This window comes from Idiotropiscis lumnitzeri, chromosome 5 (assembly GCF_059441095.1).
Source record: "Idiotropiscis lumnitzeri isolate Australia: NSW breed Sydney's pygmy pipehorse chromosome 5, RoL_Ilum_1.0, whole genome shotgun sequence".
Taxonomy (NCBI): domain Eukaryota; kingdom Metazoa; phylum Chordata; class Actinopteri; order Syngnathiformes; family Syngnathidae; genus Idiotropiscis; species Idiotropiscis lumnitzeri.
The window spans coordinates 17,336,888-17,362,850 of NC_142395.1; the positions used below are offsets into that span (position 1 = coordinate 17,336,888).

General features: G+C 40.2%; 1 long non-coding RNA gene across 5 annotated transcripts in view; it reads left to right on the forward strand.

Annotated features, from left to right (window-relative positions):
* LOC148337091 (uncharacterized) overlaps window positions 1–25,746 on the forward strand; it is a 205,694-nt gene extending 179,948 nt beyond the window's left edge. For 2 of the 5 annotated variants that reach the window (XR_015843214.1, XR_015843212.1), the window contains 4 exons: window positions 11,560–11,647; window positions 20,152–20,226; window positions 21,158–21,290; window positions 25,261–25,746. This is a non-coding gene — a long non-coding RNA (uncharacterized LOC148337091). Of the gene's footprint in view, window positions 1–11,559; window positions 11,648–14,266; window positions 15,642–20,151; window positions 20,227–21,157; window positions 21,291–25,260 lie in introns of those variants that run through there. The other 3 variants (XR_015843213.1, XR_015843216.1, XR_015843215.1) reach the window with 3 other exon arrangements.
* Window positions 25,747–25,963: the final 217 nt, after the last annotated feature.

A 25,963-nucleotide genomic window follows, 5' to 3' on the forward strand; every position in this document is an offset into this window, starting at 1 on the left:
TTTTTAGCCCCATTCCAAAAATCAGTCCAACTGAGATAGTGAAAAACTGTTTGGGGGCCCAGCAGCCAGCCGTTTGTGGGTACTGCCAAACATTATTGTTGTTGGATTAAAGCATTTTTTTTTCTTTTTTGTCATGCCTCTGTTCCCGCGACCCTGAAAAGAATAAGTGCGATAGGAATTGAATGGTTGGATAGATATACCTTACGTACTTGGCCAGTGAAAAAAAAGGCACTCAAACGTAATCGTTAGGTAATTATCATATTGAAAGAAGCACAACCCATAAACAACTGAATAGGGAAACACAGAATTCGTTCATGTCCATGGACACCAAACTTGAGGAGTTTCATTCCGGTATAAAATCCAAATACTTCGTAGCGAGACATGGTAATCGATTTCCCTTTGATCATAACAGATTGAAACAATAACTTCCACAGAAGCTGACACAAATAAAAAGTCTCTGTGTTTACCATTGCTTCAGTGAAGTTGTGTACTGGAGTACATCACTAAGAAGAGTCTGGCAATGTATCTTTCTATTCCTCTGGGATGTCTCAGCTGAGTCAAGCTAAGCGGATTCTTGAGAAGACTGCACACTTTTCCAGGCCATCTATAATGCGTTACACACGTATGTGAACACCCCCCCCTACCCTTAACACAAAGGTGAAGTCTGAATATGGACACATCATATCCAGTCCACTGAGTGGCATTTCCTCCGATGCCTGGCAAAGACGGGCCGTCCCCTCGGGTCAGGACCCCCAGGGACGGGCCCCTGTTTGCTGGCTGCTTCTCTGTGGCCAGAATAGAGGTCATTAATGGAGGCATGGTTGAAGGTGGAAAAAGGCGCCAGCGGAAATGCCAACAGATGACATTGGTGAGTGAAATGTCATCCAAGAGATGGTCAGCGGATGGATTGCCGCACAATCGTGTCATTGTAAAACAACTCAGAATAACACCTGTTCTGCGTGCGACTTTTGGTATGACCATTCCTCCCCATCTCCGATTGCATCGTGACAGACTATAGATCCAAAAATTGAAAAAAATAATTCCAGACCAGTCCAAAATAATGAAGACGGGGGGAAGAGTGCTCAAACTGCCGTTCTCCTACCACATGCAAAAACGAAAAATATTATTTTTGGGTTGTCTATCTAATATTAAATGGTTTGAATGCTGTAGCAATTGGACATAAACTCAAGGATACGTTTGTCATTAAATGACATGCCAAAAGCCCTTAATTACACTAATGTGGCTACTCTAAACCAAAATGACGAAAATGTCTCCACAAGCATGGATTCTTGAGGCTTTTAGGCCTTGTTGATCTACTTGTCACCATGTTGATAAGTAAAACTGATTATTTGGGCATAATTTTCAAATTAAAAATTCAAGGTACTGACGGTAAAAATGTCTGATTCAAACCAAAATGGCTTTTATGGCTTGGGTTGTTGAAATTTTTGATTGGTCTTCTTATGATGACCATTAACACCAAATGTCATGCTTTGAAACGGAAATGGCATTAGTAGTTGAATTTTGAAGACATCTGAATCTCTTGGACAAGTTCGTCTTTGATGACAATCTGAAAATGGCCAAAACGTCAATGCAGGAAATCTCTCCAACTATGACAGCTGTCAATACAATGAATTCCAGTTCCCTTTTTGCTTCTTTAGACCAGCAGCCTGAAAAAAAAAAAAGGAAATTAACATTTGCATTCAATAAACGTGAGAAAGTGGAACAAGTAGCTTTGGAAACCAACCCAGCAAAGTGTTCAAGCAGCAACGAACAACGTGAAGAAATGACTTCAGAGAGAGAGAGAGAGAAAACAGCCGTTGGTATTATAAAAGCCTAACAAGGAGGATCCACGCTTTGCATCGCTGGCTCGCGTCTTTTATGAGCTTACAGCTTCACAATGCGCAAAAAATCCCGTCCCGCTGCCAGGGATCTTTGCTTTTCAGCATGCCGCGTTCAATCACGTTCCCCTCCGTGATGTGATTCCCGTCCATCAGAGATGCTGCAACTTTGGGTTAGCGTGGCAAGAAGGCTTGCGGGGGCTTTACTTGTTCGGGTCAGGCCTGAGGGCCAAATGCAACAGAGGTGTAACCGTTTGATTAATGTGATGCAAGAAAAGCTAAGGCTTGATGTTGAGGCTTGAAAACCTGAAGCCACATCAATCGCTTGGATCTAAATATGTTTACTACTGTCGAATTATGTCTCGTTTCTCCACAGTCAATGTGACAGGATGCTTGAAAACTAGTAGCTGTAGAACTGACGTCCTTAACCCAACCTTCTTGAATACAGTATTTCCGAAATATTCTCTGTGTGAGTCGAAATGCTGTCAAAACAATATTTCCGAGGACAAAAAAATGTTTTGCGATTAGCTAACTGTATTAGCATCTATCGGGTGCATTACCTGATTGTCATTGTCGTTTTGTTTAATTTATTGTTTTCTGATTCTTCCCACTTCCAACATCAATGACCAAATGCCAAACGATTGTAAATGTAATTTGCTGCATTCATTCATGAGGTAGCTTCTGAGCTTACCGGCTGCCAAAACTAAGTTCTGCAGTCTCACAAATGACTGATGGAAAATCAAAAGACTAAAAAATATATATATATATATTACCAGTGAATGTGGAAAATGACATTTAGTGCGTACTTATTACGTTTAAATTAGGGACCAAAACTAGATCCATAAGGAATGCAAAAACCCTCTCGCACTTTGAGAACACAAATCCAGTCGCTTTTGTTTGGCAGTGCACACTTGAGGAGCAAATAAGGCTTAGCCTTTGTTGGCACAATCTGGTTAAGAGTTTATGCAGAATTCACGGCAAGTGTGCAAAGTCAAACAGTGTCAAATTTATGCGACGCGTGCACATGTCATTGTGTATGAAAGGATTTAAAAATATCCACCTGAATGAACAAAGATGCAAAGCCTCGGGATCTTTAAAATACAGAAATAAATACAATTAAACACTGTTAGTAATTAGTTGGCCAGGGGGAAGACGCTGTACAGCGGTATCATCATCACACGCTGACACAAAAAAGGGAGAATATGAGGCAAAGTGGGATTTTTTTTTTTTTTTTTTTTTAGTTAAGCAACTGTCCCTCTGAGGCACAGTTGCACCAGAGGCGATAATCTTCTGCTTTGAGTCAAATCTTAACAAGCAGTGCCGAAGAAGACGAGTTTTCTGCTTTAGTGAATTTAGCTGGAGCCTCGCCGCACCCGAAAGTAAGTGAGAGAGAGAGACGTGCTCAGACAAATTGTCAGCGGAACTTCGGAAAATCAACTCGCAATTTCAATAAATCGTATGATCGTCTTACTTCTTCCATCATCGGTCAGCCGGAAGGTCCGGTATTTATACTGAATTTCCTTTCAGTCACAACTGTGGTTCTTATCCGGACCTCAAAATTGCCACTGAAGAGGTACTGCAGTGTTTTGGTGTTGTTAAAAACTGATTTGTAAATCAAACCTGCGTCCGCTGTGTTAAATACAGCATGTAGCATCCATTTGTACGTGTTCTAGCGCTTATCCGGGTTAGGATCGCAGAAACATCCAGGGTTGAAGTTTAATGATAATTTTGAAGTGGCCTTTAAATGATCTTGAAAGACACATTTGTTCGCGAGAGCCAGATTTCTTTTACCCTACATACAGTACTTCATGAGACAAATATGCAACACTAATTTCAAAGATTCTGTTTCAATCATTGCGTGTTGGCATGGCACTGAAATTTGAATCTTGAAATAGCTTTGTCACATTTTGTTGTCGCGGGTATAAAACGCTGTAATTGTCTGTAATGTGCCCGAGTAATCTTTGAAAATCCAGCACCCTGAACCAGATATACTTAGTCACGTGAAATTTGGTAGCTATGTCTAGTATGAGTTTCAAAAACCAGTGCCTGAAAAGATCGACTAAGTCTGCCATTTTGGTTTGTGAATCTGCCATTTCAGCTTCATTTCCAGTTATCTTCAAAATAAACGCGACAGTTTTTGACCAGTTACTCATAAATGTGAACTAAACCAAACAGATGGGTGATGCTAAGTTGGAATGGATCGAAGTTTTTGTCATTCAGTCAGTGGGGAGCGTGGTGGGGAAGTTGACTTGCCATAAAACACAATACTTTAATAATTTAGCTCCATTAAGTCCAAAAGGTGAGGTATGTGCATACACGTAGGCGACAGAAATGTATGACACACGTTTCACACAAACAATAAGCTCAACTCATGATGCGCTACTTCAAACTCTGTATACTGGTATCAGAGCCGCCAAATGGCATGCAGATTTAATCTTCGATAGAATCCCACGTTGGGAGGTCTTTTCTTGTGCCAGGTCTGAACGGTGAATGGGCTCTTTTAACACTAGCACTGAGCTTGTGCATGCGCATCACAGTCTAATTTCTGAAGTCAAAGAGGACACAAAGCTTGGGGTCGCGATGAACTGAATAAGCTTTTAACACCGTTGTTGATCCAATGGCTTTCTAGTTCTTAAGACACTCTTACCTGAATAAGTGTGTGAGGTAAGAGTTGTTTTCTCTGCATAGATGAGTGGAAATGAGATCTGGGCTCTCTTTTTTGTAACTTGTTGGGTTCAGTCACTTAGCGAGTGGTTCTCGTTCATAGCAGGAAAGAGAGGGCAGACGAAGGTGAAATATATAGCAAGCAGCCTTGTCCTTCACCCGAAGGCATGAAATAGAATGCAAGGTTAGGGTCTCAATCCAGAATTTGGTATTGTAGGAAGGATTAAGGCTTGGAATTTGGGTTTCAAACGAGGGTTAGGCATAGTGATGGGAAAATGAAGTTTCAAATTTGCTTTATGAACCATTTTTTTTTTCTCTATTCAACATTGTGCTGAAAGTACACTGACTTGCCATTTCCTAAATGTTTTTATTTACACAACAGTGACAACTAGAGTTGTCAAAAAAATACAACTGGTTCAAGAAGCAATTTTGAAGCTTCATTTTTCCATCACTACTTATGGTTTCAAGCCATGGTAAGGGTTTCAAGTTAAGGTTTCGAACGAGAGTTAAAAGCCACGTTTAAGGATTAAAAGTAGGGTTCGGGCTTCTCGATGAGGTTTCAAACCAGGGTAATAGGTTCAGGTGAGTGCTTCAAACAGTGGTTGGGGCTTTAAATTTGTGTTTCAAGGCAAGTGAAGGCTTCTGAACCAAGATTCGGGCTCAAGTGTTCCAACTGGGTGAAGGGGATTCAGGCCTGGGTTAAAGTTTTATATTCGCGTTCAATCCAGAGTTATGCCATCAAATGTGTGTTTCAAGACAGGGTAATAGTTTCATATTAGGTATTCAAACCTGTGTTAGGAGCTCAAATTAGCGTTTCAACCAGGGCCTCTGCTGCCCTTAGCCTTAATGCTAATTCCATTAAATAGGGAAAGCAGCGCTACCGATTTGGCTGTGTTGAATTAAATTGTCACTTAATCGCTAAACTCAACTATTTGTTCCGCTCTTGAGGGAATTTTTTTTTGTTCGTCTTTGAGTGAGTATAAATAAATCAAATTCTACATTGGGTCTCCAAAGTCTCTTTTATTACTCCTCACTTGTGTTTTTGCAGAGTCAACATGACACCTCTGCTGTTTCTGCTGTATGCGACATCACAACAAATCAGCTTCAACATCGTCTGTCAATATTTCCATTACCAGTCAGACAGCAGCTTCTTGTCAGACATGTTTTTCGACTTGTACTTTCTCATCTTTTCTTCTTTGTTTCACATTGTGATCACATTTTCTGATGAAGTTGCTTCAGTACTGTCATCGTCCCAAAGGGAGGTGGAATAAATATAATTTATAATGCTGCTTGTTTTTCCAATCGTCTCTCTTCTCGTGTTCAATCACAAGCGAACACTGAGCGAGCGCTAAATAAACACTACTAACAGAGATAGTGCTGTTCAAGAGAAAATACGCTCTACCCAGACGGTTAATGCCGGATTGATATCGTTCTGTCACTTGTGTACTTCAAGCTAGGCATAGGATTTGAAATGGTTTCAGTTCTGTGTTAGGATTTCAAATTAGGTTTGAAGAGTGGTTTCAATATATAGTATGCGGCCAAACCAAGGTTAAGGTTGTAAACCATGCGTTTAGAGTTTCAAACAGGGTTATCGTTTGAAGATAAGATTACAACAGAGTAACAAAGTTGAAGATTCTCTTTTTCTTACATAGATGTGTGCATGAAATTTGACCCCTCACACGTCAAGTCAGAGATAGGCTCCTCTTGCTATTTTGCTTCGTCCAGGACGATCAAATTGTTTCCGAAAACTGAAGCATATTGAAGGTTTATGTTTCAGAGAGGTAGCGGGATAATGCTAGCCTGATAATCCAGACTAAATGCCGTGTCAGCGATTAAGACTGGTCACAGTCATATTTAGGGCATTTCTGAGGCGGGGCTAACTCCTCCAAATGTTGCTCGAGAATCATTTGGGTTCTTTCTCTCCTGATTTATTGTAACAACACAGTTATTGGAGAATCGGGCCCGGGGAGGAGATGAAGCTACTCAAATCAGGACTTCTTTTAGGTGGTCAATATGTACGATCTCTTCAGCCTTGCGGTCCCTCTCTCAGGGGTTCCCAATCAATGCAACCTGACAATTATAAATCTAAATTGTGGGATTTCTAATCTTTTAGTCATCACTGCTGCTAATTTGAAAACATTTACAATGGAAATGTTGTTTCTGTTACTTTTTTCTACGTTCAAGTAATGCAGACAAACGTAAACTTAGCTTTTGAAATAATGAAAAACAAATTATACTTTTTCAAGAACGGTGGAATATTATGACAATATATTAGGATGATTTTTTTTTTTGTAAAATAAAATAAATAAAAGTAAAATATTTTTGTTTGTTACAGCGTGATTTGGGCGGGGGTTATAATTAATGAGAATGAATAAGGTTTTTTTACATAGAAAAAAAAATTCATTGGAGAATGTTTTATTTTTGGGAGTGAAAAAAAGTTCAATTTTAAGGGAAAATGGACAAAAGTGCAACTTTTGTGGGGAAAGAAAGCATTATTTGTTCATATTTTTTAATTTTACAAGAATCGTTTTATTTTAAAAGAAACACTCTATGAGCATTGCCATACAAGACATATAGTAGAAGCTATATTAAAAAAAATTGTTATGCAAAAAGAAAATTTCTAGTAAAAAACATAGAATGGTTAAGGCTTAAAAAATGACAGCATAAACTCTTCAGTCTTCTTTTTTTATATAATCTTAGTGGTATTATGTGCAATCTGTCCTGTTTATGTTCTTACTGGCTGTGAAAGCAGAACAATAAATTTCCCTTTAAGTCACCCTCTTTTTAATTGTTATAATTTGTCTTTCACAAGGCATTTAGTTGTTCATTGTCTGCCGTTATCAGAGGTCATTAGCGCTTGTTTGTGTTGCACCGTAACATTTTTAGACCGCGGCCAGCAGTGGCGCGAAGACGGCACTTCCTGTCAATCCCGCGGGATGTTCTCGCGTAGACTCGGGGCTATGATGAAAAGGTCAGTGGTGGGCCGAACAAGACAAAAAGGGTGAGAGGGGAAATAGCACGTGTAAAGACAAACATATCGGCGTAACAGCCTGCAAACACAGAATTAATATCAGTCCAGTGGGCGCAAAAGCAGCATAGCCACGGGCGATGGAGGAAGCAGGAACATAACAACAACAACCCCAAACCAGTTCAGGGCTATTTTTCAGTTCAGGGAAAATGCTAACGTGCTAGCGCAAAGTTCTCACCCGCCACATGGCCACTGGCAAATAAGAGACATCGTGAGCTTGAGGTTGAAATTGTAATGTCATTCAGATTGATTGGAAAAATAGTTCTATTTTGCCCATTAAAAATAAAATTAAAAAAAAACGTTCGGGAGGAAAAAATGTTATCTTTTCGACTATTGAGACAAAAAAATGTAATTTTGAGACATTTAAGGTTTTTTTTTTTTTTAAAGAAGAAAAATTAGTATTTCCCTAGAGAGAATCATTTGAGAAAAAGTTGCACTCTTAAAAGGAGAGTCAAATGTTTTTAAAGTGTAAAAAAATAATAATAGTGTGTCAAGATGGGTCAATATCTCATGAGAATAAAATGTTTGAAAAAAGGGATATTTCTTTGCCCCCAGTGCCTCCAAAAATCAATATGTTCCTAAAGTCAAATCTATTTTAATTAGAGACAAAAAGTTATAAGAGTGTAGAAAAAAAGAAAACAAAGGTCAAAATCTTCCTGGCCCAAAAAAAAAAAGTTGATGTTTTTGTTTAAAAAAAATAAAATAAAATCTCAGAGGTGAAAATTATTGCATGTTCTTTTTTTTTTTTTTTAAATTGAGGGTTGCAATAATGTTTTATCACATGACAAAACATTTGAGATGCAACATTGTATGAGGTAAGAAAATTCTGCGTGTCACTAGTACAGTTGAACAAGTTAGTTATGGCTTAACAAAATACAAAGTTCCTCCCTACCAAAAAATCTCCATACTTTGAATTCACAGCCATGGCATACCTTAAATGATTTCTTTGCCTTTTTGAGGGGAACCTCAACACAAAAAAAAAAAAACAGCCAGCCACTTTTTTGGATGGTTGCGGTTGCTGATATCATTGATACCAACACGACAACACCTGTGCCCACATCCCGTAGGTTGGCGTAAACGTGCAGTAATTGCTAATTTGGCTGACCTACTTCAGTGTAATGACGGATGAGTTAATTGACCAATTAAGTGGATAACAGGTGTGTGTAATTGCCCAGCGCTCCAGAGACTTGAAAGGAGGACGTGTCCATCTACAGTTTGATGGGGGAACATGTTAGTCATTAACACTCTCCACTGTCTAGTATACCTTTTTTTTTTTTTTTTTTTTAAATTTATTTAATGGAACAACACCATGCTGATGCTCCCATTAGGGCTGTTGAGTTGTAACTAATTACAACTAATTAGAAGCAAATTAACACAAACAAGTTCTATTTTACTCAGTTTTTGTGTTACTAGTTCAATATATTCTGCTACTACGAGAGTTAAGTTTGAGAAGACTGTCATATTTCAAGAAAAGTCTCAGTTAGCCTTTTTAAATGCTCAAACTGAGGTTTTAGTTTGTTTTTGTTCAACTTTAAAAGTTTGAGCCCTTACTGTTATCTACCCAAACTGCCTACCACTAACCCTAATCTAAACCCCAACCACTAATGTAATCCCTTAACCTCACCACAATGTCATCCTAATCACAACCCCTAATCCAACCCTAATCTCCTATCACTAACCTCAACTCGTTTTTTTTCCCTCAACTGTAACCACTTATTCGAACCAGTGGCATGCACGGAAGGCCTTCAAAACCTTCGCCGCTTCCCTCAACACAATACAATCCAACTTTATTTGTATAGCGCGTTTTACAACTGCTCCATCTGTAACAAAGCATTTTGCATACAGTATAAAATAAAACGAAAATAATTCAATCACTAAATAAAAATCGCAAACAGCACGTGGCATTTCTACATTGAAGTCAGCCCACAGTTCTCATGCTAATTCTAACCCCTAAGTGTAACTCAAACCTTAAACCAGACCTCCCTAACAGTAGTCCTAAATCCAACCGCCACACCAACAGTAAACACTAACACTAATCCCAACACTTAAATCCAACCCTAAACGTAAATTCAACGACTGTAGGGACATTCAATTGTAGCGCTTCCTCTGTGTAAAAGTAATAAAGTAAAGAGACACTCCTGGCCGCCTCCTAATTCGCGTGAGGATAATTAACGCGTGAAATTACATCACCGCCTTCCAAACACGCGCTGCAGATGGGCTCGGCGTGTAGCACGCTGCGAGAAAAGCAATCAGCAGCGACACACATCAAAAGGCAGTTGTCAGAAAAAGGAAAAAAAAACACAATGCTGATTGCAAACAATCAGCATTTGTTCTTCACCAAAACTGCGAGAAGGAAAATGTACTTCCTTGTATGCCACACATGACCGGTCGGGTAAAAATAAGACTTTTTTTTTTTTTTTTTTGACTGAAATTTCCACAGCCAAGGTTTTTAAACTACTGTGAGCCAATTTTGGTGTCAGCAAAATAATTTCTGATGAATCATGTCATATCGTGTAGCACATAATGCACTCAAAAGGTGGGTAGAGTAGCCCAAAAAAATTTACTCAAATAAGAGTACTGTTACTTTAGAATAGGGGTCCTCATCCTGTTCCTCATTGTCCTGACTTCTTTCCATCTCTCCTAGCTGCAACACACCTGATTCAAAAGATCACGATCGTTTTCTAGCATTTGCAGACCTTGTGATTATCTGATCATTTGAATCAGTTGTGTTGCAGCAAGAAGAGCTGGAACACAGACAGGACACCGGCTCTCGAGGAACAGGATTGAAGACCCCTGCTTCTGAATAACAGTGGTCAACAAATGTGTACACACATTATTAATCAGAGAAAAGCATAAAACTTTTTTGCGCTGATTCCTAATATGCACTCATTTTTTTCTCCAGCACATCAGGTTTTCATAACACCATCATATAATATGGAATTTGTAATAATATGAATTAGTAATTTTCAGTAACAGGTGGAATTTTTCTTTTGTCTGAAATGTCATAAATTACACCACATCATCTGATTTCCATCTTATTTGCGCCAGCTTTTATTGTTCCCCGCGACCCTTGTGAGGAAATGAGGAACAGATAATGAAGGGATGGATGGAATTTATTGGTCAAACTTTAAAAAAAAAAAAAAGAAAACATTGGCACTGAAACATTACGACTCTTGAGAGAAAAAATTCTAAGGCAAATATGGCATTTAGGGCTTTGTGTGATAGTTATGTTTACTTGACTTGGATTTATTAGTGTGTCCTTTGAAAATAAATCTTCCCTGCAATGTGAAAAATGTTTGATCCACATTGATGTAAATGCAAACGTCTCATTAATAACAAAGCAGGTAAATAAATGGTAAACAAAAATTCAACACGTTTCAGATTGCAAACGAACTTTTTCTAGCACCACTCCCAATGATTTATCCTCTGGGATGAAGTCTATAGTTGTGATAGCACAAACAGCGCCCTCGAGTGTTGGCACAAAACAGGACACCTTCAACAAAATCTTTTCGAGATACATCAGAGCACTGAATATTACAGCGTTCTGCTTTTCTTCCCCGGGAGTTTTGGGAGCCTGCGCAGGGGAATGAGGAAACGTGTTCTACATTTTTCAGGCATGCCAAGCTCCGTGACTCACGGCTGTATTGTTACCATTGTTAAGATGCAACAAAGATGAGATTTCTAATGGGAATCAACGCACATGCTCATGGGATTAAATGCCTGCCTTGATGTGAGGAGAAGAAATGTAAAACTCTTCCTGGGAATAGGGAAGCTAGGGATGTGTTCAATTCCTGGCAACATATTTTTTTTTATCATTATTTTCAAGCCATTTTGAATGCATGGAGGTCAAATTTGCAATTTAACAATCGGCATCACCATTCCCCAAAGGAAAAGTCAAGTTTAAAAAAAAAATACATTTAAATAAGTTCTATCTACCACCCACTAGTCTAAACACCACATTCTGATTATTTTTGCATTTGTGAAATTTGAATTGAACTCGCAAAATCCACTTGTCTTTACCCATTTCAGGTGGACGGCCATTTTGCCACTTGGTCTCGACTGAAAATGACATCACCGTACCTAAAGCAAACGTCACATAACCAAACACAGAAAACAGGTGAGCTGCATCCTGAGCATTTATGGACAGAGAAAGACCATATATATATATATATATATATATATATATATATATATATATATTTATATATACATGATATTTTTTCCTTGATTGTAATGTGACATATTGTCTTAAGCAAGAATTTGGTAAACACACTAGCCGAGAATTGCGCGAAATAATTTGTGATGAATATTTCAGGCTTGCTTAAATAGGAAAAATATTCATGTGTGCTATTTTTACAGCGGTGTTTATGGGACGGTGACATGTTTTGTGATTACCTCTTCAGGGGTTCATATTGAATAAAATAATGGTTAGCTTAAATTCAAAGCCTTCCAGTGTCATCCCTTGACCAAAAATAACGATTCTAAGAGCCCCAAATATTCCCCCCCTAAATCCTTTGCCCTCTAATGGCAGAGCGTAAAATTAATTCAGGCATTAATTCACAATTCTACCATTCTAATCTGGCGTCGTGAAGCCATAAAGGAAAAGTGAGAGGGAGTGGGGAGCAAATCTCAGGTGTAATATAAAACCAAATGCATTAGCTGACAGGGCATTGATGAATGTCAAATCCATCACGCGGTGCCAAGCTGGGGGGAATTGATCTTTTTTTTTTTTTCCATTTGGCACTTTTTTTTTTCCCTGCTCTGGCTCCCTCCATTACAAATGCATCAGCGTGCGCCGTAATACGCGTGTCCGCTTCTCCCCCGAATGCAGCTCCCCAAAGTCAATTGAAGGTTGTCTGCAACTCATGTAAATGAAGCTTGATTGGGAGAGTTTTTTAGTGTGGCTCATTGTTGCCCAAACACCCCAGCAGTCCACTTCCCGCCTCTCCCACCCCGTGCACATCATCGGGCTTCACAATAAAAAGTTGTGTCAGTGCTCAAATTAGCCCAAACAGCTTATTGCTTACGCCTTCACGGCGTGCCGTGACGACTCGTGTCGTTTGTTAATGAACCTGGAAGATTACCAGATGTGAAAATTAACTGACAGCCTCGCTCGCGGGTTCGCTGCGCCCGCCAAAAAGCAAGATGGCGACCCGGAAGAGCGGCGGCTTTTCTTTCCAGTCTTGTTGTTTAAATTTCTTAGTGTTCTGCAATCCAGAAATTGTCCTTATCATCGAGACCAGGAGCTTTTATTTAACTGCCGGGAAGGGACATAAACTCTCAATGGCTTCCATGAAAACGATGTGCTCTTCTCTTTAGCAAAATGAAACATCTTTAGTTCGTCTTCTTTTTAGGAGAGTGTGGTGGCAATAGTTTCTCTACTTTTTCAGACTAGAGCTGTGTCGCGTACTGTATAAATATATTAGCCTGCTTCAATTCTCTGACAACTCCTGAAGTGCAATTTCTAGCCCATCAAATCCAATCTAATGCTCGTCAAATAGCAAGCAGTGGAATGCAGGCGCCGGAATGCGACCATGCGGCAGTTTTACGTGATCGAGTTATACGGGAGAGCGCCGTTAATCTTTACGACCTTTTTGAAAACCAACGCGGCACTCTCGATTGGCCGCCGTCGCCTGCATGGCCCGTGTAGCCGTTTTCCGCCTGGACGCCCTTATGGCTCGGCGCCATCCGTCCAGTTTGCATACAGGCTCACGCAGACAGACGCGGGGGCGGACTGGTCCCAAGGCGGCCACTGTAGCCGACATATTGACATCTCTGAGACAGCTCAACTTTTACAGTATGAAGACTGAATGAAAGGAATTGATGCATTGGTCTACGTTTTATGTTACAGCCATATTCCAAAATGAATTCAATTGATTTTTTCCCTTCAACTTGACACAAAACACCCCGCAAAGTAAAAGAAGGCTTTTGGAAATGTGTGGACAATCAAATATTTCAGGAAATCAAATTTGCACAAGTCATTTTATACTTAAAGGAAATTATTTAAGTCACCTTTCATGTTTCTGTGCACTACTTTTGCCTTTATCATATGACCGTGTGATGTCCATGAAATTATAAGTGTTGGCTCTACCCTTGGGATGCTTCAACAACTGTATTGATGTGAATCTGTGTTAAATTCAGTTGATTGATGGTTGGTTGGAAATTTGTGTGCCATAAAAAAATAAAATAAAATAAAATGGACGCGAAGCTGCAATTGACTCTCAGGTAGTAAAGAGCATGGACTATTTTATCCTGAATGAATAAAAAAATATATTTTCACATGTTCTAAACATGAAATTGCATGTTGAATTTTAAAGGCAAAAATGGACTCAATCAATCAATTCTGTTTTTCGCTTGTAACATGTGGGAAAAATTGGAGGGGGTGAATACTTATGCTAAGTATTATACTACAGCAAAAGAAATCCAACCAACCATGATACTTTGCGATTCATCGTGTCAACAATGTGTTTGGAGACCATTCTGACGTCTTAGCAATCAAATGCCACTGTCACGTGAAGTTTTATTCGGTCAAGTAAAAGCAACGTTCGAACCCCCCCCCCCCTCCCTCAAAAAGGAAAATGAACACTGCCCCAAGTATCAGTAGAAGCACTCATTCTGTTTTCAAGCGAGAATGCAGTCTTTATGTGGTCGACTGAATCTGAGTGACAGGCTTGCCTTGTTTAAGTTGCCGTGTGGAAACTGCATCCTCCAGTTTCCTTCATTCATCCGTGTCCAGGTCACAGAGTCAGCAGAAACGGGAAAGCCTAGACCTTCTTGTCTCTAGCCACATCCTCCATCTCTACTTGGAGGACCCCCAAGGGATTCCCAGGTCATCTGCCAGGGGGTAGTCCCTCCCTGTTTGGTATGCCTCAATCTGGAGGTGAAAATTTTGAGTTTCAAAGCAAAATCGCCAATCTTTGATCATTTGAGGTGGTTTTGTCACACACAGATAGTGGAAGGCGGTTTCCAGGTGCCCACTTCACAGCCGCTAACTCTTTTACATTATCAGCAATTTGAGATCTTGAAATTTCTTATACTTTGTGTGCGCCAATCTCCTGCACAGATTCTACCGAGTCCATTATATGTCTGCCATTAAGGAAATCGGAGGATCCGCTTGAATTGGCCGGGAGTCATCTTCGTTCGCTCCCACAATGGCGCAATCACACAAACACAAAAATATGGGCCCTTGGAGTTGATTGTATAAATTCCTTCGTAGGAGTTTGCTCGGCTACCAGCTCTGAAAATGGCCTGGCTCCCCGAAATACAGCAGATTTAGTTGCCAAAATTGAAACTGTAACTTATGTTAAAACCAAGATACAACCAAATGAATGTTAATTGACTCTTGGAAGAGAACCAGTTCAGAGAACTTTCTGGATCTCCTATTAACGTTATTTCCCATCCAAGACCAATTAGTTTAGTTTTGATCAAATAAAAGAACAAAGTCTTCATATTAACACCAATTATACATATTCATTTGAATCTCACCAGCCAACTGTCTATACACCTGAAATGACACTTGACATCAGCAAACCTGCGAAATAAACACATTACCTCCACATTTCCCATTTCAACTTCTCATACAGACACTCAGAAGTCTCATAACCCCTTCGAGGGGGTTAGCGTCACCATCATGGGATTATTCAAGTTTAGGGAATAACTACCCCCCTTATCTGCAGCGGGCCTCTTGGCAGAAGCTCCTCTTGGGGCCCTGCCACTTCCAAGCCCTGCGCTTCGGATTGATCCATCAATGGAGATCCCTCCCTCGCCATTACGCACCCCCTTCATATCACCTTTCCCTCCTCCTGCCTAGTGCCCTTTCTTGCTGATAATGCCTCATTGTGGAAGCCATAAAGAGAAGTTATCTCATTTTCACCTGAGGTCATTTTTGTGGGGGTGCTCTTTTCAGTTCTATTTCTTCCCCTAATGGCTCTCAACTCTGCGACTCATTGTGGCTCCTGCAGAATGCCAGGATAATAGGCTGGGGCTGCGGCGGCTCTAATTTGACTCGGAGTCACCATACATTAGTTAGTGCATATGTGGTGAGATTGTCCATCCGGTGTCAAGTGAAGTTAATTGTCCGTCGACTTTTTCACCTCCTCCGCACTCTTATTAGTACCTCAAAGGCAACAGGGATTAATTTATTGCTGGCCTTAATGTCAGGAAGAAGGGAGGGGGTGGGGAGGGAGCTTAATATTTAATAGGACATTGGCATTTTTAGGCTATATTTGTATAATTAGTGCTAATGTTTGTGGTGCCGCTGCTTTGTATCGATTTATAACACAAAAATGAGCGTCCCAATGTGTGCAATTTCAATGCAAATGATCCATCATTTATTCTCTTCTGGATGGCGAAGAACATTGTAGCTCTATTCTGAAAACAATAAAAGTGACCTTTCGCTTTGTTTAACGTGTCATCTTGAATTTTGGATAATGGTAAATGAGGAACAATTTGCATTCGACCGCTAATTAACATATGAACGTACCCTGTTGGTAGCGAAATGTTTTGCTAAATATTGAAGCATTTTCCATACGTTCAAATAAGAGCCATACTGTTTTTTTAATTTGTTGCAATAGTAAAACTAATATTAATGAAATCTAAAAATTTGCTTAGCTAATCATTGAAATGATTCAACTTTGACACATTTCTTCGCTCAAACTACCCTGAAAAAAAATGTAATTTCCTCAATTTTTTTTCATTGACTGGTAGATCTGTAGGTGGTTGCGCAACTTTTCTTACTTAAGCACACAGTTGTGGCTTAAACTCTAATTGAATCACTGCTCTGTATTGAATATAAACTACAAACGGATACTATTGGAAAGGGAGAGGAGAACAGCACCCTCTGCTGGAGCTACAGATGTAATGTCCCTGGCATCCCTTAAGCAGAATTGCAGCCAAACAGGATGACATTTCCACGCTTGCAGCGCCATACACTTATTCAAAGTCAGCATTGCGTTTGACATTTGATGTGTGTACTCCCGCCATCAGTGCCGTCATTGTACCTGTGCACACCTGCTCTTGCCTGCGCCGCCTTTATTACCCCTATTATTAATGCAGAGCAGGGCCACGCTTGGCATTTTTATTGAATTATTTACAAGGCGGAATAATGACAGCGGTGCTCCCCGGCGCCAAACAAATAAATAAATCCCCGTCTCTAATCAAATTGGGAGGATGATGTATGCGGCGCGGGATGTTATTAGGTGACTGGATCGGTGTCACGGCGCCAGCGGGCGAAGGTACATCTGTTTTTCCATACATAGTTTTGTTTCTGTCGCAGATGACGAAGACATACCTTCAAGACAACTTTAATATGTCTTGGGGCTGCACTGTTTTGCACTTCCTTCTTTGCTTCTTGTTGTCGATATTGCAAAGGATAAGGACTGATCGCTACCTCGAATAGTGGGGACAAAAAAGGAATTGATGCAAATAATTAAATTGAAACATCAAATATTTTTTTTTTTTTTTTTTAGGGTTCATTATAACAAATTTTTTTTTTTAGGGTTCATTATAACAAACAACTTCTCTTCCGCCATCTTGTGGCATTTATAAGCTATTACAGTCTAGACTTTTGGGTAAACTGGCAATTAAACGTAGATTAAAAAAAAAAAAGAAAAATCCTAAATTTTATTTTGTCAAGTGGTTGCACAAAATATCATCTGGATCCAGAGACATTTTTTAAATAGATGTATAGCCTACTTCAAAAGTGTCTCTGGTTCCAGATTTTATTTCCTGCAACCACCCGACAAAAATGAAATTGAGTAAATTCAACAAAAACATATTTCAGTGTCGGATTCAGTCTCTATGGTTCGTGGCTGCTCTACCTGCTTTAATCAATTAATCATAATTTAATCAATTTTAGCAGAGCGCTAACGTGCAACTTATCGGCACTGATGTGCTGTCTCCCCTCACAAAAAAAAAAAAAACAGGGCAAAAAAATGCTCTCCACTTTGAAGGCTCCTTCTCCCTGGTAAACCCACAAACTGTTCCGAGAGATGTTTTAGCGCTTAACGTTGCCAGAGACATCATGAAATATAAATGCAGCGCGCAACAGGGAGCGCATCGGACAAACCGTGTTATTCCAGAAGCAGCTGTAGAGTTAATTGGAGAGCCGTGTAGGCTTTCTCGCCACTCTGTATTAAGGCAGGACTGCTTTGCTTTACAGAGTTGTACTTCTGATTTATTCTGTTCGCCAGCAAAGGGGAGGGATTACGGTACAAGAATTCAGTACACAAGCTCTTCTGACCAGTTGCACGCGATAGATGCCTCGTGATCATAACATCCAATTGTTTCGAGCAAAGGATCTCATTATCCGAACGCCGATTAAACAGAACTAGCATGTGCACCGGCAAGTACCGTGGTATTTTTTTTTTTTTCAACTTAAATATTCATGACCTTTTTCATAGAAAGCAACATAACAGAATTCAGTTGAATTAAATTCAGTATGAATGCTGAGGTGCAAAATGGCTCGGAACACAGAGAATTTGTTGACAAAAGCACAGGCAGTGTTGCCAACTTTGCCATTTGGTCGCTTTTCAGAACAGTCCAGTGACTGTCAAAAAAAACGACGACTGATTTTAAGTCCAGCTAAGAAAAAAACATTTTCACACTGCCCAATGTAACGCCTGATTAGTTACATACATTTACGTACAAAATATTTTTAGTAACTGGAAATAATCCAAAAGGTGGGAGAAAGTTGCAAGTCAGTCGAACTTTCAAACTTAAAACAATTCTCAAGTTACTGTGGCGGAGTAATATTAAAAATCTTTTTGAACTGATCAGAACTAAAAGGAATTGGTTGTGATGGCTGGTGGGCGGAGCCTCTTGCAGCACACCTGTTGGCATGATAATCAGCAGCCTGAAGGATGGCATCAGATTATTATTCTGCATTGCTCCTATTCCTGTTCCAGCGTCTTCTACTTTTGGTACTCTTAGTTCTATTTGAAATACTTTTTAGTGAAATTGTTATTTCACTTTTTTGTGTTTAGATAAGATTGTGTTTTGTTCCTGGAGTTGCCCTTCAGCTGAGGCTCCGTTTTTGTGTTATTTCAGTATTTGTTTTGCATCGACATTCTGGTGAAGTCTATTTTAGATTGTCATTTTTGACCGTGTACCCTCGTGTCTTGCATCACAATTGTGTTTTGTCTGCTTCGGGGCTCTAAATCCATTTTATCAAATGATTACAAAAAACAAATTGGATTATAATTTCAAATGTATTTTATACTTTGGATATCCAGTTGCATAAATACATTTCTCCTCTCAACATTTGCTTGAGTGTTTACAATTACCAATATATGTAACACTGTTGTGATAAATCACAGTTTTTGTAGCCTACCTGCTTCCCCAAATATATTTCTGTTAACTTTGCAGACCTTGTAGGTTGTATGAAGTTCAGTCCATTATCTTGTGTTACTTTACGGATGGATCTGCTACATCAAATATGGCGGACGCGCCGACGAAGCACCGTACTGAGCCACTTGTCACTTTAGTTGGCAAACAGTTTTTAGTGGTATAGTTTCCAGTTTCAGTTTTCGTATTAGCTAGTACTTTATTGTTTTATCAATGAAATACATTACTGACATGAAGCATCGTTAATGTCTGACCAGCTGTCAGTGAGCTAAATTGTGAAGTAAACCTATCTTAACTTGGTCTGCAGGTCGAGTAGTGATGAATAAAGGTAGAAGTCGAAGATGTTGTGCCTCAGTTGTATTTTTCACAAAGCCCCCCCTATCCCCCCCCCCCCAAAAAAAAAATCATCCTTGAATGTGAATGCAATCATCTTGGGAGCTCCCTTCATACATGCTTCATGAGGTGGAATCTGCTTCTGCATCATCGCATTGTGGTGGTCCGATTTGCAGGTTTGCCAGAACTTTTCTTTAAAAAAAAAAAAAAAAAAAAAAAAAACAGTAGTCACACTCTCTTGATAATTGCGATTTTTCAAATGTAAGCAGGATGATGTGTCAAATGGTGTATCATGAATACCAACTCAAAGTCATGTTTCCCCCACCTCTGTTTAATTGATAGAAACATTTGTTGTCGCGTTGTATTAACTGGGTATTTACGTCGGAATCTGTGACATATTTTCAATTTTAAACAAATGAATAAAATTATAATCTACTGGCTATTGAATTATTTTTTTTTCCAAAAATGTTGTATGCCAAAAACCACGTCTCTCTGAACTTTTTCCTCAATTGCCTCATGAGCAAGCCAGCCAAGCACATTGATTTCCAAAGGCAATCGCACAATTCCAATGAACATCGCCCAAAAATAGAGTCCTCATTTAACCGTAGCTCATTCACGGTGAAAACCTTTCACCCAACGTATGTGTTTGCTAGCTGCAAATGTTTTGAACAAGTCACCTTGCCTCACCTGTACAACTCTGTGAGAAAAAAAAAAAAAAAAAAGAGGACAAGAAATGTAACGTAATTGGTCCCCAGCATTTCATATTCCAGAGTGGTGTGCCAGTCCCCGTAGGTAGAGAGATGCATGCAAAAAACATTGATTGTCAATTATTTTGCCGACATGTAGCCATGCGCAATGAGCCACATGCTGCTTCACCAAAACATTATTGTGCCCATCACAATTCTGCCACATCCTACTCTGATAAAATTGCACCAATGTTCTAAGACGCATTGCAGGTGGATCTGCTCTTTATCTCTTGCCCGAGTGCTGCAGTGGGATTGGAAAGGCAGCGATCTTGAGGTCAGTGGTGCAAGTGTGGGATGTACGGAGTGTGTGTGAGGTGTCTGTTGTGCTGTCATGAGTTGAATGCAATCGTGGTGCACATGTTACGTGAGCTGATCGATATGCTCTTACACACGCACACACATGCATGGAAATGTGCAAATGGAGGACAGTTAAGTGCTAAAGTCCAAGGCATAATGGGTCGCAACAGCATTAAAACCTCAAACCTGTGAAGGTAATGTTAACACAAAAGCCTGAAAAATTCGCATAACTCCTCTATGCGCCACAAAAGTCTGAAAAAGATGTGAAAAGTGAGAGCATGCCAGCTGTGTCCAAAAAAGACACACATTAGTATAACACGTGAATTAAAATCTTGTTTGCTTTGTAAAAATCATCATTTTAGCATCCCGAAGGATATCTGTGGCGAAATGGCGAAAGGGGCAACAACAACTCTGTTTCTCTCCTGCAGCGTTAATTTGCATCCACTCGCTCTCTTTTTTCAAATCACGCTGTTTCCCACTCAAATTGCAGAACGCGACAAAGGCAGGCTGCAGCAATCTCCAAATCAGATCTTCCTCTTAAACGATCACCCAGTGTCCCGCCGCCAAATGATAAATCGGCTGTCTCGGCCCAGGAATCCAAACACGGAGCATTTTCATTCCAATCCATAAAGCCACACTCAGGATTTGTCATCTCTTTAGCCTCCAATCATCTCTGGTTCGCCGTGAGAGCGCTATTCTGCTGTCGCATTGTTCACTCCTCTCACACTGTGCCGGTGTGGCACTTGCACTTTGAAAAAAAAAAGTCCGAAAAAGAAGCATGCACAGCAAGACAACTCAACCGTGGGATGTTTATGTGCTACGCGTAAACCTGTAAAGGAAGCACCACATCACGGCAAAATTCTGCTGTAATGTTTTTTCAATTCTCTCACTTCATGTTTCGTTTTAAGGTTTTTGAAGTCAAAGGAGAAAATACGGAAAAAGAAACACAGCCTTTTGAGTACCACACTGCTGTCATACTTGGATTTCAAAACCTGGACAAAGAAGCACAGAGCAGTTTAAGACTATTACAGCGTAATAAAGGTAGGATGTTTGCTTCTTTCCAGTGTTTTCAAGTCTTAAAGGAGCGCGCTACACAAAAAGCCTGAAAAAGAACAACAGCCTTCTTCCTGAATAGGAAGCACAGAATGAGAGAAGTGAGCAATATTAATCAGAAGTGAAGCAAGATAGTTGAGCAACCTTTTTTTTCTTTTTTTTGTGTAGCACACTTCTTTCACGATAAGACTTCAAACACCTGCGGGAAAATGGAAAGAGTAGTGCTGTCGTGGTTCAACTTAATTTTTTTCTTGGCAACGAAGCACAGTGTTGCCCAACACATCGCCACTAGAATGCTGTTCTTCACTTCTGGATTTCTGAATATTGTCATATACGGTAAAAGTGTTCACTTTACTTACGCTGTGCTTCATTTTCAGGCTTTTGTGTGGCGTAGTGTAGTGTTTCCTTAAAATGTCACCACGATTGTGCTTTAAATTTCTTACTCATCCCACTTTGTGTTTGATTTTCCGGCTTTTGAAGTCAAAACTTGACAGCAATCTGCTACATGTGTCTCATTTGAGTGTCATGTAAACAGAAAATCAAAAATTTCCAAAATTTCAGTTTGACCAACATCATGTACTGGACTGCATCTCGCAAACTAAACACGGCTGGCAAGTTATGTGCATTTGTCCACGCCCCCGCCAAGAGTGTAAATAACCCCAAAAAATAAAAACCTATGTTTTCTCGCCGCATCGCCTTCCAATTGCCTGTTCACCATTTTTTTTCCTGATGCCTCGACCGAAGCCGACCGGGTTGTCCACGGGGAATCATCCACCCTCTGCTGTGTAGCAAAAGGTCACGCAGCGAGCAGCAGAGGTATGGCTTTTAAATGCACCGCTGCCCTTTTGTGGCGTCTGAGGCGGGACGCCAGTGCATTCTCCTCACACACGGACCTCACGCGGATGAGGAGAATACCATTGACAGTAATTCAAAAGGGCAATCGTACAGATAATTCACTCCAAATGCACACCCTCCCCTCTTCATTGAAATTAATGACGCCAGCACCTCTCACATTCAATCAATGTTGTCACCTGTTTGACCTGGTAAGGAATTTTTGGCACATAGCACTTGGGCTAAATGAATGCTACAATCCTAATTTGAAGTTCCAGCTCTGGCCTTCTTGTGTGGACTTGGCATGTTCTCCCCATAGCTGCGTGGGTTTTCTCCGGGTACTCCGGTTTCCTCCCTCACTCCAGAAACATGCATGGCAGCTTTATTGGCGTGATTGTGAGCATGATTGCTTGTTCGTCTTTGTGTGTCCTGCGATTGGCTGGCGACCAGTTCAGGGTGTACCCCACCTACTACTAGCTAGAATATGCGACCCCGTGAGGATAAGCGGCTTGGATAATAGATGGATGGATGGACTTTTGAATAAGCTTCTCGTTTGTGCACATCCTGTCCGGGCCAAAATTCTGAATTAAAATAGCCCTTCAAAGTTGTTCTAAAGTCATAAATTCAGCCAGTTAATCACACAGTTGGACTCCATCGACTTTGCATAATAAGATATTTGGCCATTGTGACACAGATGTTGCCTTTAGTCACACTCGATTCTGTAAATGTCAGCGACTCATCACAAATGACGGTCCAGATGCTCTTCTATGGCGCCATTATCATCAGCGTCAACATCGTCAATGCACAAATAATAATTAAAGCAGCAAACAGCAATGGGGCCCTTCCACCCTCGCTTTCAGGGCAAAGACTCAGAATGATCAAACTTTGACACCATGCTACGCCCACATTAGATGGAATTGCCCCCCGAAAAAAATTGTTACCGAATTTTGAACTCTAGTAGGAGTTTGTAATAGTATCAGCCTTTCAAACGAGAATGGCTGACTTCCTGTTATGGTCGGACTGAGTCCTTGAGAATTTTTCTTGCGCCTCTTTATGATAGACGCGATCAACTAATTTGATGTTGATTGTTGAAACAGGTGTCTGGGGCTAAAAACTGTCCACAGGGTGTGATTGAGTGAATTTTACATGGTTGTCTTTGGGAACCCGAAAATTCGTTTTTCAGTATCGTAGTTTAAGGAAGTGACTTTGTCCCTCGTAACACAAGCCATTTATGACCATATACAGCTGCGGATCCTTTATGGGCATTAATTAATGTCACATTGTGCGAAACTGTCCGTATTCCATAGTGTTTGCGGCATTTCATAATTTGTTGACTAGCTACGTTTTTCCGCAGTCTTGTGACAGTTACGCTCTCGCAGTGAATATGAACGTGATGCCGCTGATCAAAACTTGCCCTTGATTAGTCATGATGATGTTCTGGCTCATGCATCAAACGTTTGGGAATATTAAATGGGATTGCGGCTAACTCGTGTGCAATAAATGTAGTCCTTAAATTGGTTAATAAGGCTTTAAATGACATCTGCTGGCAAACTGTCGTCACAACTCACTTCGTGTAGCCTCAGACGAGGCTGCAATTGCTTTTTTTAGTACTTTTAAGGGGCAATCTGGACAAAAATAATACTTTTAGAAAAAAATCCAACGTAATAAAAGTGTTCAATTCCTGTGATGTCGAATAGTTTCAATATCTTGGCTCTTTGTGTAAAGGTTCAAATCTCAAGGTCTCCATCTCATCTCCAAATACTTTTAGTTGAAGTGCTAGAAATGTTTGTACCTGGAACTGAAAAACAAGGTGATTGTACTCTTGTTAATGAAAACTAACAAATTAACAAAAGCATTTTCGTTAACAAAATAAAATAATGATAATGCTTTTGGAATTTAAAAAAAAAAAAAACTCATAAAAATAACTATAATTTTAGGAGAATGTCATTAGTTTTTGCTTTTGTCAATTAATTTCATAATACATGAGCATTGAGGGTCTCCGATCAGGCATTTTGGCTGCCAATTCCGATCATCCGTGGACCGCGAATGAGATCTACCGAGTGCTGCATATACCGATCAAATTGATTAGCTGTCATTTTTGGGTTTATTTTACAGCTGCAACTAATCGAATATATTGAATTATTTTTTTCGATAAATTGATTAAATCAAACATCTTTTAAATTCCCATTCCTTCATTCAAAAACCGGATTATTACTATTTGATAATACAGAAAGCTCCAAGTGAGCGAGGACACCGTGGAACGGCATCTACCACTGAGCAAGACTGGTTGGTTAGTCTGGTAAATTCAATATTTTTTGGAGTTTATTTCTTTCGCCCTCTGACTGTCACGCTCTTTCTGGCAAGTTTTGCCCAGCGTGAGCTACGCTTGCCTTCTTCTGTCTCAAAAACCCACTATGTTCCGCCAAGTGTTTTTTTTTTCTTCAAATGTCATTAAATGCTTTGTTTTGGGGCTTTTTAACATACTCTAGCCGTGACCCAAATCACGTAAAAATTCCACACGTTTTTTTTGGGGGGGGGGGGGTGCAGTGGCTGCAGGCTGCAAAGTACGAGCCTCAATCGAAGCACCACTACCATAAAGCATAAAATATTGATCCAAGGTAGGACTGTTGGGCCTTAGCGAAGCTCTGCAATCTAGTGAGTGGCGTAAGGGATCACAGTTTCAGTGCACCACTACTTGTACTTGATATACCAAGATCTCTATGGCCCATTGTATAAACTGTTACTAGTTGAAAATGAATATGACATAACAATATGGTGCTGATCCAAATCAGAAGTTTGGCCTTGGGGGAGGTCTTCACTCAACTAACTTGTATGAGGAGCGGACGTGGGGCGGTTCCCCACCACCTCCATTTGCGGTACCAGGAAATTAAAATTCCCAGTAGCCTATTATCGCTACTAGATACATGCAGGAGGTATTTAGCTATGAAAGGGCTGATACAAGTGAGGGCTAATGGGCCTTGGCGGAGGGTTGGGCTGGACTGAATGTCATTGTGTTCAGCTGCGTTTGTGTATCAGATGGAAAATAATATAGCAAATGACTGGGACGTGAATTAATTAATAATGCAACTAATGTTACTTGTGTGTTACAATGCATGTGTGACTGGAGGGAGATGCAAGACAAAGTAGAAGAAGAAGGAGAGGTCCTGCTGCAGTCAGGGAAAACATCTGCTCTTCATCAGGCCCGATGAGCCAGCGAGGCCGCAAGCGAGCTGGCACAGATGGCGCTGAGGTCTCCGCACAATAGGACTTGCCAACAATCGGCAGCATCGGCAGCCACCCGTACGCCCACCAGAGCGTGCGTACACATACGCACACACACGCATGACTGTCTGGACACACACACACGCGCCCAGTTCATGCTTGGAAAGCTGAGAATTTAATGGGTAGTGGCATAAACTCCCTCACACAACTTGTGATCACATTGGATTCATCATGTTTGAGTGCAGTGAAGTAGAACCAAAATTCTTTCGTTTTCTTTCCTAAAGTTTCCGGAGATATTTGTTTTTTTATCATGTTAGTTCCTGTGGCCTGTTGTCTTTCATTTAAATAACGGCTCTGGTTGCCCTCCAGGACAATGCCTTTGTGCTTTAGAAGGGGAAAAAAATAAATTAATTAATTAAAAAAAACATTTTGTTTTTTCAGAAAAAAAAAATTGCTCAAGTGCGTGCGCGTGTGTGTATGTGTACACGTACAGTTGTACACAATATTGGGATAGAAAGACAACGCCCCCAAAAAGTATGTTTTTTGTATTTTTAAGACATAAATTCAAACTCCCAAACAGTGAATACTCGAGAGGCAGGCAGGGCGGG